The sequence below is a fragment of the Atta colombica genome, unplaced genomic scaffold (assembly GCF_001594045.1).
Source record: "Atta colombica isolate Treedump-2 unplaced genomic scaffold, Acol1.0 scaffold321, whole genome shotgun sequence".
NCBI lineage: Eukaryota > Metazoa > Arthropoda > Insecta > Hymenoptera > Formicidae > Atta > Atta colombica.
Window position 1 is genome coordinate 368198 of NW_017259428.1, and position 13857 is coordinate 382054.

Below are 13857 nucleotides of genomic sequence, written 5' to 3' on the forward strand. Positions count from 1 at the left end.
TTTTATTGAAATATTTAAAAATATAGCTGGATATAGATCTAAAAATCATTTTTTTAGACCTTCAAAATAATTATGTAGATACTAAAATTAGTTGCTAAAATGTTAAAACTTTTCGTAGCATTTCAGCAATACTTAAGTGTTCTACATGATTAATTTGATGCTCTAAAATAACAAAATTATTTTTAGATCTAAATTTTTAAATACATCAGCAAAACGGTTCTTTCCATCGCATTGAGTACAATGCGATGAGTATGATGATTGAGTACTCTGCAATAACATTATATTAGAAATTGGTGCTTGTTTATAATCTAGTAAAAATTTACATACCGCTGATCTAAGTGTTAAAGTAGAAACAACATCTTCCAGTTTATTTGCTTCTTTGGCTTATGTGATGAATATCACAAGCGTGGTGTGCCGCTATCATCATCTCTCTTCGCACAACATTCTTCGCAGAGAGCGACTCGAAACGCGTTCTACCCCACCCAACCCTTTGTCGCGAGAGGGTGAAGAGGTAGGAAGAGGTGGGAGATGCCGGAATGGGAGAGAAAGAGAGAAGATCTCTGCCGTTTCGCGAGGTAATAGTTTCATACCTCGTTCCGGCTCTGCACCCTCTAATTCAACGTAATAACGACATTCAACCTGCCGTTTCCATCTCCCTCCTTGCCGATCTCTCTCGATGCACCGTTGCGTCGCCATAGCACGAGGAAAAAGTGTCCTCCTCCTCATGGAAGAATGTCATCGGTCATGGATACCGAGACCTCTGCGAAGATATTTTTCTTCGCTCAAAATTTTTCCACTCGACAAAAATTTTCTTTCTGATAAAAACGATAAAGAATTATTTGAAAATTATCGCGGCGACTTCAAGTCGTTCTTTCAATTACGATAGAAATTCGTCCAACTGGCAAAAAAGCGATCATTTCTCTCGCTCGACGACGACAGAAGCTATTCGTGCTCCGCGCCTCGGATAGCTTCAGATATTTCGAACTATCGAGATAATTTAGAATGCAAAAAGGCGGGAAGGTCGAAGCAAGGCACTTTATTTCTGCACGGCTCGTCTCGCATCAGCGGTCTCGACCTGATCAAAGTTAAGTAGACGCGCCTCTGGCTGGTGAGACCTCTTTGAAGCTACGTTGCGGTTTCTCTTTGCCCTAATCTCCTCCTCCACAACCCTCGGCTTCCTCGCCTCTTCTCGCTCTGCGATCAGGTCCTCCGTCACCTTCCGGACTGAGACTTCTCGTCACTCGAGACACTTCTATGGATCAGCCATCGTAATTAGCTTGTTTATCCGCGCAAAGCTTATCATTGCACGAAAAAAAAACTCCAAAAAAATGTAAAACAACTCATTAACCGCTTAGAGTGTAAAAGGCCATCAAAAGCTAGACTAGTCAACGATACATCTTGCTTCAACTACTTTTTCATAAATGGATTCGCAATCTCGGTAAATATTCCATTTATCGTTTATTTGATACTCCTTTCCTTCTTCGCGTCTCTAATGAGAAGTTCCTAACTTCGATACACACCAGACTCTCGTGGTGCAAAATGACCAAGCGCGTCAGTGAATGTAATCTTCTCCCTCTCGTCAGACTCGAAGGAAAGAGGTGGAGAGCTATCCGTTTTGTCTTTAGCAGTCCCTCCATCTTCAGATAATTCTTCTCACTCGATTCGGACTCTTTCTGCTGACGGCATGCCCCCCGACATGCCCGTGCACTCACGTACGACTCACGTGCACGTCTGCGTAATACCAGGGATCGATCGGTCTCTTCTCGATCGATCCGGAGCTGGATCCATGTTGTTTTTGCCCTTCGCTCGCGCAATTCTTCCTTTTATCTTCGGTTCGCTTCGCTTGCGACGTTACTGAATCAAACCTATTCGCCTCCTCTTCCTCCTCCTCCTCCTCCTCCTCCTCTTCCTCCTCCTCCTCCTCCTCCTTCTCTTTCTCCTCCTCGCCTCTGCTCTCCATGACTTCGTCATCTCATGATTGCTTTCTAAATCTCACGTACGTGCCGGAAAGTTCTATAAGAAGAAGTGAAATCGCTAAAAATCCTATCAGAGGTATAAGAGTAAAAATGTAATAGCGGGTAACTACGTGAAATTGATAAGATTTACGCTTCGATAGTTTAGAAAATAAAATAGAAATAAGAAGAGAATAAAAAGATTTTGCACAATTTTCCTCGAATACTGCAGGATAATTCGACAATTGCTTTCTGAGCGTATCGCAATTCCATGTGTAAATTTCGTAGTACAAATTCTTACCGCATGCATTGTCTTCACTGAAAGAGTAAATGCCATGTCGGTTGGGAGGTCCCTAAGTGAAAAAAAAAGAGAAACGAGCATTATTTCTGTCTCTTATAATATAACCGTGTCCGTTTCTTCCTTGCCCCGCCGAGTCTCATTTCGAGTCATGATCGGGGTAATGAGGCCCCGCGCGCAGTGGCAACGGACCGAGTAGGTACCCAAAGAGATGATGCGAGAGGAATGAGAGGCGAGAGAAGAGAGGAGAGGAATGGATCTCTCTCAAGTGATATCAACGTGAAAGGAACGGAGAGGAGTGCCTGCTCCGTTCCTGCTTGAGCACCAGGAAAAGGAGAAACGGGTGCGGGCGAGGAGGGGATAAAACGAACGGTGAAGCCACGATGTTGTCGGCGTAGTAGGGGTAAGGACGCTGATTATGGGGTGTCAAACAATCATGCTGATTGTATATTCTGTGCTGACTCCTTCTGTCTGCCTCCACGTCTACTCGTATAAGCTGCGAACTCTCGTTTCCCGTCTTCGTGTCCTTCTTCCTTCTCGTCGCGCAGTCATTCTCTTCCTCTCTTCTCTCTGGCAAGAGATTATGCAGAGAGAGAGAGAGAGAAAGAGAGAGAGAGAGAGAGAGAGAGAGAGAGAGAGAGAGAGAGAGAGAGAAGGATTGTCCGTCATGCCTTCTAAGAGGTTCGTTGTTGGAGAAAGGGACGAAAACTACGTTTCTCTAAAGACGCGTCATGGTGGTTTACGAAGAGGAAGTTATTTATCCGGCTAAGATAAACCAACAGTCGAGTAAAATTAGAAAAATCTGCCAGATGGGAAAAATACATAACAGGTTTTTTAACTGGAATCTCATAAATTTTAAAAATATAAAAATAACAAAAGAAGATACTGTGAAAAGAAAAAAGAAAGAAAAATATCAATGAATTTTAATAAGAAAAAAAACAATCATGTTCTCTTTTCCTTTTTTTTTTTTTGTTAATTACCGAGTTTCTCGTTGTTTATATATTGTATTTCTTCGTATACCTCTATATATTTTTATTCAACTTTTACGTTTTTTTTTTATAATTCTTGTCTTTTATCGCTTTATTTTATTTACTTTGCAAATTATTCTTTTTTATTTATTATTTCCTTTTTTTTTGTTATCATTCTTTGCTGCATGTATGTTCTTAGACGGCTTGTCTTACAGCGTAAAATGCTCTATCTATTTACTTATTTATCTCTCTCATGATTATGATTCGCCGGTATATTTTTCGGCTGCGCAAACGATTGACGATTTTTACGTGCGGCCAGTTACCGAGTGGTTAAGGTTAAGAAGCGTGTAATTCGCGTTGCGAGCTTCGTCCCCGGGAGATGCGCGCAAAGAATCCAGGAGCAGCTTGTCGCGAGTTAGCAAGAAGGAAATCATCTCTCTCATATCCCCCCCCTTTTGCCGGCATATTACTCGCCGGCGAGAAAGAGACAAAGAGGCCGCGGCTGCACCAGCCCAGCGCATCTCTCGGCTCTTTACCTATTTACCAGGGATGCTCGTACTTTACCTAGAAGATATCCAAAAAGACGACGAGGGAGAGCAACGTTACATCGCCGAGACCGAGATATCCACAGAAGAGGGGCCTCTGAAAAGAGCATTGAGAGAGGAGGGCCGATCTCGCGATTCCCACGTGCCTCTGTAGCTACCAAGAATGCGGCTACCTTTCTGGCTGTTCCGCGGATTTTTTCCACCTACTGATTGTCCTACCGTGGATCTCGGTTCCCAACTTCTCCGGCCTTCATGCATTTTACTCGTTAATACTTAGAATGCCGACGTGGCTTAATGGAAGCCTAGTGCGTGCTTGTACGAGATTATTACGCCTCCTTGCTGCTACTTGCTGCAGCTGGCACTCTTACTTAAACGTTATTTCGATGTTCTTGAGAACAGCACGATTTTATCCATGTACGTATTATATGGCGAGTCCAATTCCAATATCTCATTTTAACCGACATCCGATTGCCGTAAATCCAGTGAGCACAATCACAATTTTATTTCACCGCATTGAAATTATTAAAAATTCAAGGATGTAAAAAATAATTTAGCTTCTTTTTTCACATTATTATAGAGGAGAAGATGACATTATGGCTCCCAATTTACATTTTACACAATGACATTGTTAATAATCAATATTTAAATTTGAAACTTTAACTATATTCAAGGGCGTTGCTTAATCAATTCTAGATTCAAAGCTAAATATTTATTAGGACATTATTCATGTGGCGACGCTGCATAATGAGACGAAGAGAAATAGGAGTAACGTAATTTTCCATTGCAATGAATTTAAAAAATTTTGTTTTAAAAGACAGTTATTTGATTACAAAATTTACAAAAAATAAAATATTGCAAAATGTATGCAAATGTATATACGTACGCTTAACTTCTTATACATAGATCAATATTAAAAATCTGTAATACATATACTTGAATTATAGATTAGTAGTAGAGAAGAGAGCTGTCGAATAATTTTCATATAAAAACCTCGAAAAAGAGATTGAAGAAGAGATCTAATATATAGTATAATAGTATATTTCTAGTATACAGAAGTTTGTATTTATTATTATACACGGAAAAAAATGTTTAGGTGAATTGGAATTCTAGTTAAAAATGATTCAAAATTTTGGTTAAATCTATTAGATTTCTGATTAAATTTACTAAATATTGATTATTTCAGCTAGAATTTTAATAGATTTAACTAGAATTCTAGATCATTCATTTTTCACCAAAATTCTATAAGTTAATTCAATCAAACATTTTTTTCTGTGCGCATATAAAATTACTTATATTTTTTATTAAAGATATAGAGCTTCTTGTGTGTGAAATATGATTATCTTTATAACACAGTAGAGAGTATAGGATTACGTCCAGTTGTTCGAAAGTTCCCGAAGTCAGCTCCGCGAGAAACAGGCGGATAAGGGTTGCTTTTCTTAAACAGGGGAAAGGGAGTTGCGAGGCAATTAGGAAAGTGTCACACACACTCCTATCGCGACTCACCCTCGCAACATGGCGACCCCTATCATGTTCTATCACGAGGTTATTAACACGCGCTAAATCGTCTATAAGACGTGAAAAGATCTATGATACACTAAGCAGCGTTCTTAGCAAGTTAACGCATTTATTCAGCTTTCTTTAAAATTTTCTTAAGATAATTTTAAATATTTTCTACATAAAATTGCATTGAATCATACATTAAGTTATATTGAATAATGATACAAAGATTTGTGTGAAAAAGAACTCTCGAAGTAAATACAATAGATTATCGCTGTCGCACAGTTTGAGAAACGACGACGTAAACTTTTCTTCTTTGCAATTTGCACTTCTCTATAAGAAAGCAAAGTTCGAACCTTGGCCAACGAGTCTTCGATGCCTACTAAAATGACAAACGCGACCGCAGAACTTAATTAAACTCGTAAATCCGTCGGCACCATCGTAGACTTCCACGGTTGTTGCGTCTCTTAGTACTTATTTACCTCGCAATACATTCTATAAATGGCATCCTGGCCAATTAGAAATGTCGAATGCATCACATATTTTACCTGCGTGAACCATACGCTTATGACTGACTCTTACATTGCTACTTTGCATGAAAAAAAACTTAATGTTAATATGACTGCGTAATGATTTGATAATAACATCTTTATAAATGTTTTGTGACCACATTGTTGTAAAAAACGTTTCTGGATTTCTCACAATTCTATTCATTTAAGGAATCTTCCGTCAAGTACAAACAATTTTTTCAACAAATTAATTGTATATCTCTACGATTAAAGAATCAATCGATCAATTTCATATCAAAATTGTATTGACTCTAATTGGTATTTGCGAATCCAGTGGACCTAGCCATTTTTTTCTACGTACTTGTAAAAAATTGTTTATAATAAATATTTTTCAACTTTAAATAATTTTAAGTTATTGATTTTTTTTCTCAAATTTCACCTTCAAAATAAGAAAAATTGTTCAATTAATTTTAAGCAAATATACATTAATTTAAAGTATATTGGCGAATACTCGCGAATACTAGTTAAGAAAGTTTCAGAACGAATATCAATTAGGATTAAAAGAGAATTAATTGGAAATTATAAAATGAATCTATTATTTATGCGCTTCGGAAACATTTCTTTAGAAAACTCAAGAAAGAATTGCTCTTTGTGGATTCTAACATATTCGCTGGTCTCTGAAGATTCCGGACGATTCTCGAATCTCTACTGAGAAATCTTACGCCTTCCGCAAAATGAAATTTCAGAAATCCTCCTCCTCTTTGGCAGTGCCCGGTGGAACTTTATCGCCTGACGGTTTATCGCGTATCCTGGTGGTACAACATCCTTCGTGTCCGTCCAATCAGGCGCGCACTTGGCGGACGGCTTAAGGAAACCCGTGGCGACCGCTTAGCCCAACCGCGATAATAAACAGGGCAACCGTGCCGTTCCGTTTCCACGTATTCTTCGCGTTACATGACAGAGGACTAGGCGAAAGACTTAGCCGCAGATAGGCGAAAGCACAAGCGATTCCTTTCCTCACCTCCTAACGTCGAGTCCCCAAAGGATCGTATCTCCTGACGACGATAAAGTCAACGAGCATGTCTGACTAGAGAAATTTCATAATTAGTTCTGCGAGTGAAGTATATATTCATGATTTGACGATAGTCTCGCCCACCTGCGGCGAAAAAAGTTGAACAATTGCGCTAAAAAGAGATCCTTTTTCTTTAATCCTAGAATATCTTTATTTTCTGCCACTGTGAAATTCTAAGGAATTTGCATCGGTGTTAGAATCCTGTTAATAGTCATAATTTTTTTAATCGACAATTGTTCCCTTATTTTAAAAGACACAAAACGTGATTTTTGAGATGTTGTCATAAATTAATTAAGTAAATATTGCTTTATAAACCATCAAAAGAGAATTAATTTAACTTTATAAAAAATTATCAAAATTTTCACAACTAAAGAAATTGTTTTTTTAAGGATTGTGAAATGAAAATGACATAAATGATACATGTTAAAAATATCATTCTTCTTGCTGTTATAAATTGATTGATAGTTAATAATTTTTTGCAGAATTGAGAAATAGTTTTTTTTTCCTTTTTTAGGAAATTTAATTCCTTTAATTTCTACTTAAAAATTTTTCATTTAATTGTTAATTTTTTTAGTTGTGTCACTTTTAAAGTAAAGGAGCAATATTTGTAAATTTTTGTTGATTAAAATAGATTCTAATATAAATTTATAGTGTTAGATATACGATGATAAAAATACGGCGATTGAAAAATGCATCACGAATAATGCGCGACACGTACCTCGATAAAACTCGTTTGCTAGAAAGGGCAAACTCGATCGAATCAAACCCTTTGCTCTGATGCACCCACCGTTTTCCCACGCGATCGACGCGAGTTCCAGACCACTGGAGACAGACTATTACTACATCCCGCGTTTCTTCTGCTCACGCCTTTCTCATCGTCGTCATGTCTATTGCCAATTTAACTTCCGGTACTCAGATCTAAAAAAATCCGTCATTAATCCATATTGAGTAAAAAAGCTCTTAAAAGGCATCTTTATAAACTCTAAGATAAGAATTTTTTTATTAGACAATAGTTTCCAATACGTTGCCTTCTGGTTTTGTAAATATTTCTAAAAGCGGTTTCTAAAAGAGAGAGCGTTAAAATTACATCAAAGTTCAGTAATAATGTGATTGTAGCATTAAAATTTTCTTTTCGTTGAAATCTCCGTAGATAAAATGGAAAAGCGCACACGAAATCATTGGAAGATGATACGGATTATGCAAGGATGAGTGCTTAATGCCGAAAATCGAGACGTCCCTCAATCAAGAATACTGATTCGAATCGATTTGAGCTGATCGAGGAGCGATCTCGAGCAAATCGATCCAAGGTTGATTCGCTGGCTGAAATCGTAGAAAGAATCATGTCGGACGAGCGAAGCGAGAAAGTGATTCACGGAGATCGGGATCGTCATTTTACTGAAACATTCGTGCACATTGAACAAAAAAGCCTTGAAAATATCTCAATAAAAACAGCTTTTTATTTTAAAATAACGAATAATTTCTTTAATATGATATTTGAGAATGTCAAATATTTCACTTTTTTAAATTTATAACATTCGTGTATATTTATACAGGCAAGAAAAAAATCATTGAAAGTATCTCAATAAACATCGAGCTTTATTTTTAAAATAATGAACAATTCCTTTAATTAATATGAGTCATTTTGAGAATGTCACATATTCTGCTTTCTTTAATTTATGATGATAAAAAAACTTCTTAACATCATTCGCGATTCATGCCGTGTTCCTTCCCGTTACTTCTCTAAATCGTAAATAATCCCAACCTTTGCCGGCGGATTTAAAGTTCCACCACGTTCCTCGTAATCGTTGCCGTTCGCAGAAAATATTCACAATGAATTAGCATACTCTTATTCGGGCCGCTACAGGAAACTTTCTTCCCAACTTAACGAGTTTGATTTCATGAATCATATTGAAGATATTAAATTGACCGGATAGTTCACGGTTAGTATTGACAATGAGTCACATACCTCAAATGTGTTGTTCGCTGTTTATAAGTATACTTTATAAGTATATCTTATTTCATCATAAATTCTATAATGTAAATTCGGCATTTAATCTCAATGTCAGCAGATTCCATGCACACCAAAACAGTGTCGATTCTTTTTTTTTACACGATTTCGCATCTACACCGGAAATACCATAAATTCCAGTGTCATCACCTGATCCGTCGTCGTTATCTCGATACGTAACTCGTAATCTCGGTAAAAGATCTTGTAACTGCGAGATTGACGAATAATCCAGTGAAATAACTGATTATGAAGTTCCGAAAGATACACATCACACACAACATGTAGATCCCGCCGTCGGCAAATTTCATGCATCTATAGATGATCGGGGTACCTATAATTGAAAAAAACACGGGAGGCTCTTTGTGAGAAGAAGGAACACTAAAACAGGTGAACGGAAGTACTGAGGCAAGGTAGACGAATTAGGATCAGAGGAAGCCCATGCTCCCAGTCTTTTTTTCCTGTACAAAATTCCTGTACTCGTAGCATCGCCGGTACACTGACTCGATCGTGTCGACGGAAGAAAAGAGAGGAAAGGTGAGAGAACGAGAGAGAGAGAGAGAGAGAGAGAGAGAGAGAGAGAATGAAGAATAGAATGGATACGTAAAGGGAAGAAGAGAGTACTCTCGTGGAGGAACAAGAGAAGAAAAGAAACGAGAGACAAGACAAGAGAAGGTGGAGGAGGCAGTTACGTGATCCACGCTCGAGAAGGCACGGCTGCTTCCTTTCGATCGTACCATTTTGCCTCACAATGTTACAGGTCTCATCTGTCCCTATTTATTTTTTAATATCGGCAATACATGACGGTGAAGAATTTTCCGATATCCGCCTGTAAATTTCACCGTTTTATTTATTAATAATTGACTTTCTGGTATATCGAAATTTAACTGACAAACGTAATAACTTTAATCTATGAGAAAAAAGAGGAAGTGAAATTTTTATTATTTATTTTTTATATAACTGAAGAACATTTAGAGATTCAATGAGTTGTCTAACTCGGATTTCTCATACGGAATAAGGTGGCTTGAAACATGAAAATGAATTCGTACGTGCGTGATGATTCGCGAAAAAAAGCCGTTACGGACGACAGCAATTTATCAGCAAAAAATAAGCGAGCATTGTCGTGACAGAATTCAGTCAATAAACAATAACGGAATCAAAGACCAATCGGCAATGACCCATCTGAAATGCCGACCTAGCGCAGTCGAGCAAGAATTCTCCGAGGGCCTCTTCAATTCTTTTTTATTCTGAATTAATTGATAGCCAATCAGCAACACGACTTGAGCGTGGTCAATTGATTAACGATCTACTATCACTTTCGCTGATTCTCCATTAGTTAGAGACACTATACTGCTAAAATAATTCGCTGTAAAAACACAGAAGTATCGTCAAGGAAACAATACTTTCATGCACTTTCCAAATGAAAAACAATAATATAATTTCACTGGAATTGCACAAACTGCGTGAAAATTTTAATTGTAATAATAATATTCAAAGTCTACCTATAATATTACTATAACGTGAACAGTTATGTTACTACAAAATATATAGTTTTATTATAAAGGATTATATTATTCAAATCTTTTGTTAAAATGTACAAAGAAAATATCGCATAATAAAAGATACAACAATAACATCACTCTGAGATTATTACTTTTATCAGAAAAATCTGAAAATGAGAAAGAAAATTCGTCGTCACTACATTTGAAGGAGGACAGGGCCACCTACGCGAGTTTCGTCGGTCCGGATCCTAATGAAAGGCCTTCCATGACCCACCGTGCTCCAATACAAGGAATTTGAGTATACTGATTTAGACGAATCCGGATGAAGTCAAGTTCGAGTTGAAAGATTGTAGAGTCTCCAGCAGAGAGAACAAACAAGAAGTTATTCTGGGAAATAGCAGTGTCATTGAATGAAAGGAATCTCCCTGATTCATCTGGTTTTTTTCTATCTATTGCTGCGCTACTTTCTTGCGCGTTCCGATGTGCTCTAGATTCATTTAACAATTGCAATCAAGCTAAACGGATTTATAGAAAGTCTTTAAAAAATATGGAATATTTTCTTACTTTAGTTATAAAAATATATTCGTTTCAAATTAAAGAAACACGTACATGACGGATGCTGTTGAAACGTCTCAGGGAGAAAAATGATCCCAAAATTACGTGAAGAAAGGATCGCTGAATACACGTACGTATATATACACGAAGCGTACTGTTACCTCAATTATCCTTTCCGTCGCTTTTCGAAGACACAATAAATAACCGGTCTTTCAGAAGCCAAAAAGGCGTAATTGAAAGTCGCTTCCTTTCAGCGCCCACTTTTGAGGCGGTCCTGTGAAAACATTTAGTGTATAAAATTACAAGTAAACTCCGGAAACTCGTTCGCGAAATCTCACACTGATGCTTAGCAGCGAAACGATTTCACCTGAAAAGAAAATAGTATTTACTTGTTAGAGAGTAAATGTTTTATTGAATACTATATGTTCAGAATTTGAAAAGTCATCAGTGCATTAGTGATTATTATGATATTTGTTAATAGCAACAAGAAAATAATAAACTAAAAAGAAAAAGTTAAATATTTTATAAAATAAGTAAAAAAAACATATACTTTGATTGCAAAAATAATTATAATATTATGAAAAAAAATTGTTTCTTTCATGTATTGCAAACCATATTTCCATTCATCAATAGACTGTCATAAGCTGTCTAACAGTTCAGACACTGAACTATTAAACAGCGTCTATGACATATATTGATTAATAAATAAAGCTTCCTCTTTTCAATATTTTCTTTATCTATGTTTAATTATTTTATCGATATATATTGTCTTATTTATTAGCTGAATTATAACGTTTTGTTAACATGTCATTCTCATTACCTTTGATGAAATTCATCTAAGTTAAATTAAATTTTATGTATATTAATTTAAATATTAAGTAATGTTCTGCGTTTATTAGTAATAATATATTGTAATGCTTTTTATTATTGTATAGTGATATTAGGAAACACAATGATTTCGCGAATGTAAATTTCTAACATTGAAAAGGATCCGAACTAGGATCGAAACGTTTGGAGTTTGTATGAGAGATTAAATAGAGGAAATACTTCACACCGAGATCCAGCGCAGGCTTACAAAGGCATTAATTCATTGATCCATTCATCTTCTTATCATCTTTTAATTAGGACATAATATTCACATTTTTGAATTTTTTTAAATATTGCACTGCATTTGTCTAAATATGTTTTTTATAATTATAAGAAACTGAAAATTCCAATTTAAAAAATTTTAATTTAGTTGCTGAATCAAAATGGAATCAAGATAGTGTAATAATATATTAATTAAATTTTATTAAAATGTTCTTTTTTAAATTTATGTGTTAGTATTTTTCGGATCACCGACAAAACAAAGTTTCGGCTATTAATTCCTTTTGTATGTATTCCTAATGTAATTTAATTAATACAGTATATATAATATAATTATTTATCAATACAATTATTGATCAATAATATTATAGAACTAATCATACTTTTTTATTAGTTTACTTATTGAGACATTTATCTTATTTATTATAACAATTTGTTACAAATATTATTTAATAGTAAACAGTGAAATGTAATATAAATAATAAGATTTAGAAATGCAAATTGTGTGAAACATAATAAAAAAAAAACAATCGCGTATATTTTCTTAACAAATAAGTCAATATAATTCTATTTTTATTAACACTTTCGTAAGTGCATGGAACGCGATCGAGAGTTTTTATGTAATCTTGACAAGCAATTATTACGATACTATGCGGTTGAAGTTAAAACCTCGGTATTTCCGGGCGCATCGATGGAGCTCGCCATTCATACTTCGTTCTTCATTCATCCTGAAAATTGCGCGGGAACGTGCGAGCAAGAGGAAGATGCACAAGAGAGATAATCCTGACTAAGAGATGATATCAAGAAAGGCACAAACACCAAAATGTGCTAGAAGAAAAAGGAGATGAAGCAAAGAACTGAGAAAGAGTGAGAGGGGAAGAGGCAAATTCGTCGATTAGTTCTTTTTTTCAGCACCTAAACCTGAGGCCCCATTGTCCAGGCCAGGACAAATTACAGCGTATAATGCGTGCGTGTGAAACACAGGGGCCCAAACTTTGCGGCTAGCGCGACGTTACGCTAAACAGATTTCCTTCTCTTACAAATTCGGAACCAGCGAATTGAATGGAGCATCCAAGAACAGCGAGATAAAGGAATGCACTGGGGATGAATGGCGATGTGAATGAGAACGAGTTGCGAGAGAGAGAGGCGAAGGAGGGAGGAAAGGCGAAAGAACGCAAACCGAGCGAACGAAATTACCGGCGATGGTCATTGAAGTCGAGCAGCGCGTGAAGCAACAGCATTGTTGATCTCGGTTTCTCGCAGATTGAACCTTCAGGTTACTGACTCCTGCAGGATCTGTCGATCGAAAAGAACAGCGCGCAATCGAATTATTCTGAGGTGGGAAAAGACTATCGATACTTTGTATTCTTTTTCTTACGCATCAATTTTGATTTAATTGAGCCGTGGCCGTCAGACGAAATAAATGCAGTGTCCTTTTTATAATGTTGACATAGCATACATTTTACGTATCTCTTTTTTGTTTTTGTCTCTTATCTATAATTTATTATTATTTTTTTTTGTTATTTTCTTTTTAATTGTATGTTATCTTGAATGTTATTACTTTAATTTGTTTCGGTCTTTATTTCAGATTCATTATCTCTCTTTATATATTTTTGACAATTCATTATTTTGTTATTTTATCTGTAAATATATGTAAGTATATGTTTTTACTTTTATTTTCATTGTTAAACTTAAACTTCGAAACAACATTATGTTGATGCTTCACCTTTTAAGATACATTTTTCCTATTTTATTTTACACTGCATATTTATTTATATTTTATATTGTTTGCATTTCAATACTTTATCATTATAATTATAATAATTATTAGATAATATCATTATTTAATATATACCATTATTATTATT

The 13857-nt window shown here is 35.9% G+C and overlaps 1 protein-coding gene across 1 annotated transcript in view; it reads left to right on the forward strand.

Annotated features, from left to right (window-relative positions):
* LOC108690433 (protein lozenge-like) overlaps nucleotides 1–13857 on the forward strand; it is a 37423-nt gene that overhangs the window by 16371 nt on the left and 7195 nt on the right. The gene's annotated exons all lie outside the window — the stretch shown is intronic.